We start from the raw sequence: 4,298 nt of genomic DNA on the forward strand, positions 1-4,298 counted from the left end.
AAAAATTAGAAGGCTGGGGATATAGCTCAGTGCAAAGGTCCTGGATTCAATCCCCAGTGTGCCAATCAGTCAATCCATTCATCCATCCATCCATCAATCAATTTTCAATTGAAAATATATATTAAAATAAATATAAGTTCTTCTAGAGTACCGAGAGACATACACTGGAAAAGATCATATCACGAGCACTTGGAGAAAACAGAAAAATAAGGAGAAAGGAAGTGGAAACATCTACAAATAATCTACAAATAACACATTTGTTTTCTAGGACCGCAGTCCCACAGTACCAGGGGCTGCCTCTGGGGCCGCAGCAGTCCTCGGTTCTCTCCCTTCGCAGCCTCCACAGGCCCCACCTCCTCTGCGTGCAGCTGTGTTTCTCCTCCTTTCCTGGTGAGGACAACGGTCACACGGGGTCAAGGCTACTCTAATCCAGTGTGACTTCATCTTCATTACAGTAGCTGTTTTCCCAGGAGGCTCACGTCCTGAGGGACGGGGGCTGGGGCTTTAGTCTACTTCTTTATTATTTATTTATTTAGTCTTTCGGAGACAAAGTCTCCCTGTGCAGTATAGGCTGGCCTTGAACGCACTTTGTAACCCAAGCCGGTCTCAAACTCACAACACTCCCCCTGCCTCTGCCTCCCGGGTACAGGGATCACAGGCGTGCACCACCGTGTCTGGCAGACTTTAGGGTTGCAACTCAGCCCACAAAAAATGGAGGGAAAGGTAGAAGACATGGAATACAGCCTTTGCACAACTGATGTCACTGCAAAGAAAAATAGAGCAAATGACACAGGGATGGAAAACGTAAAGGCATCTTGGAGAAGAGCCTGGCCTAAATACAGATTCCAGCATGGATACAGGAGACTGAGGCAGGGTCATCACCAGTAAGCATTGTGTTAGGATTCTGTTTGCTTGAGATGGTCTCACTATGCAGTTCAATCTGGCCTTGAACTCACTACGCAGCCCAGGGGAGCTGTGAACTCACAGCAATCCTCCTGCCTCAGCCTCCCAAATGCTGGGATTAGAGACATGAACCACCGTCTCTGTCCTGCTCAAACATCATATTCTGAAACTTTAAGCGTCAGGGCTAAAGAAAGCATCGAGGCTGAAATCGAAGTCTCAGGAGCAGGGACCCCAGGCTGGAGAGTTTGCTCTAAAGGCGTATGGTGTTGCTGATGGTGGGCAGTATCTTGTGACCTGAGATGCACTTCCCTCGAATAGAAAGGGCACAGACAAATCCCCAAGCACCCAGAACAGAGACCCTGAGTGCCTCTTGGTCCTTCTTGAAATTAACAAATATCAGGTGATGAAATCGGGCCAATAAAGACATTTATCACTGGGCGTGGTGGCACACACCTGTCCAGCACTTGGGAGGCTGAGGCAGGAGGATTGTTGCAAGTCCAAGACTAGCCTGGGCTACGAAGTGACCTAAAGGCCAGCCTGAACTGCATAGAGGGACCCTGTCTCAGAAAGCAAAAAAAAAAAGAAAAAAAAAAAAAACCAAAACAAAGGTATTTATCAAAATCAGTAGGCCATTTTATAAATAAAGAAAGGAAAGTGAAGGAAGGAAAGGAAAATGGGAAGAAAAGAAGGCTCAAGTTATAGCACGTACAGTACAAATTCCCTACGATGAATGTGGTCATTATGTACATCTAAAATGTACCCCAAACAATCAATAGCCCAGAAAGGAGGAGCTAGGATAAGCCTGTGAGGGATGAGCTCTGAATCCATTCAAATACAGAAATAAAACTTTCTGTGCATTTGGTGCCTGGAATACCAATGAATACCACAAACAGTAGCAACGAAGGCGATACTAATAGGACCAGCAAGAATCGGGGAAAGAAAAAAAATAATAATAAATAAATAAAAATAAAAAATAAAAAAAAAAGAATCGGGGAAAGGAGGGCAGGAGGGGAGAAGCGGTGTGAATGTACTCGTTTCCCAATTTTTCACAGTAAGAATAAGTCGGTAGGGGATAAAGTTGGAAAAACATCATTCAAAATAATATAATTTTTATAATATCGTAAGTTATATTTTAAATAACAGTGTTTCAAAAGGCCTAATAGAAGGCCATGTTGATTGTAGTGTTAAATGCTGCTCATCTAAACTTTAGCAATTTCTTCAGTTTCCATTTTAATTTGCTTTTGAAACTTTGAATCTTGAAGTGATTTTACATTTACAGAAAACATGCAAAGTGTTCCCCATAGGCTTTTTTTTTTGGATGTCTTATATAACCTTTTTTTTTTTTTTAATGTCTTATATAACCTTTTTTATTAACTAGGGTTCTCTAGAGGAACCAAAGTGACCTACAATGTGTGTGTAGTTACGGAATGAAGGTATCAGGTAGGCTTCTCAGAGGTGGAAATGCCACAGTGGCTGCCTACAGGGCAAGAGGCAGAAGAATCCGAAAAGGTTGCCTTCACGCTGGCGGAGCAGACGGCCCGGAAGCTCCCCGTAGAGTCACTGGCATGCGCATGAGTCCGTGCTGGACGGCTGAAGAAACTGGAAGCCAACGTTCAAAGCCAGTGGTGAGGAAGACTGAAGCTCTTCCGAACAATGGAAGCACGTCCTTCTTTCTTCTTATTTGAGCCAGGCCACAAACCTTTTGGCTGGTGCCAACCACACGTGGGTGGGCCTTCCCCCTCCATTTGCTGGCCTGCATGCCAATTATCCACCTACAGACACACCCGGGACATACTGGTCTGTTAGGTGGCTCTATCTATCTATCTATCTATCTATCTATCTATCTATCTATCTATCTATCTATCTATCCATCCATCTGTATGCTAGGGAAGGGTCTGCAGGGTGTTCAGGGTCTCACTACTAGATCCGAATCATAGTGATCTGCCTCTTTACAGCCTCCCAAAAGCTGGAATTACAGGCGCGCGCCACCACGCCCATCTCAATTGCTGTCTCAGCATGCCCTGGGGGCAGGGCTGGCATGGCAGGCCCCTTTTTTTTAATGCAGCGTGTGGGACTTCTTTATTTATTTTGGTGGTACTAGGGATTGAACTCAGAACCTTGCGCTTGCCAGGCAAGCACTTATTCCACTGAGCTATCTCCCAGCCCCTTTAAGTGCCTCTAGCACAAGCCAAGCTGATACAGCACAATGAACGCGATGCCATTCTTCCAAACTCTCACGCTCAAAGGGGGATGGAGGATCCCACTATCAACTAAGCTACACATTTCAGAGGCTGGAGGTGTAGCTCAATGGTACTGTGCTCTCCTAGCCTTTGTAAAGCCCTGGGTTTAAGTCCCAGCACACAGATGAGCGCGTGCACATGTGCACGTGCGCGCGCGCGCGCGCGCACACACACACACACACACACACACACTTCTTAGTATTTGGACTTCTATCAATTTTCCCATTATTTTTTCAGGTCAGGAATGGAACTCAGGACCTCATGCATGCTAGACAAGGGCCCTACCCCTGAGCTACATTCCCAGCCTGCACTAATTTGTTTCTGTCGGAGGATCTAATCCAGGTGTGACACTGTCTTCTGTGTCACATTTCTGTAATCTGAGGCAGTTTTTTGGTCTCTCGTCTTTCACAACGTTAACGGCTCTGTGACATCCAGGCCAGGTGATTTTTTGAATTCATCTGATTTGTCCTCACATCTGGACGGAGGTGGACTGGAGAATTTGCACGGGTCAAAAAGTGCTGTCACTGTGCCAGGTGAGGAGACACCTGGAATGGCTGTGACTCTGTCCAGGTGACAGGAGCCTGGCTCACCTACCCCAGAGGCACCTGCCAAGCTGCTCTGCCGTTCCTCTGCCCTGCGCTCCTTCTCAGAAGTGAGTCACTGTCTCGGTCACTGTCCAGGGGAGAGGCCCGCATCTCCACCTCCTAGTCAGGGGAGCAGCGAAGAAGTTGCAGGCAGGCTGAAACCGCCAGAGGAGCCAGCAAAGGCTTCTGGAGAGGTGCTCTGGGGGCACGCAGCAGCAGACAGGCCCCAGCCATGGCCCTCTGGTGTCCTGCTGGTTCCACGTTCTCTGTGACCCTTATTTCTTCTCAGTTTGTTGTTGAAGTTCTCTGTGGACTTGCCCCTCCTCCCCCTCTCATGTAGTTAGCCACACATTCGCTGATGTCCGTGTGAACTGATGAGTATTTATCTCATCCTTTCAGATATAAGCCAATAGTATTACTCTTTTGTTGCTTAAGTGATTCTGGTTTTGACCATTGGGAGATTTTTTTCAGGTTGGCTCCTGGTTTTTTGTTTGTTTGTTTGTTTTGTTTTGTTTTTATGTGTGTGTGTGTGTGTGTGTGAGAGAGAGAGAGAGAGAGAGAGAGAGAGAGA

This window comes from Octodon degus, unplaced genomic scaffold, assembly GCF_000260255.1.
Source record: "Octodon degus isolate 3935 unplaced genomic scaffold, OctDeg1.0 scaffold00018, whole genome shotgun sequence".
Classification (NCBI taxonomy): domain Eukaryota; kingdom Metazoa; phylum Chordata; class Mammalia; order Rodentia; family Octodontidae; genus Octodon; species Octodon degus.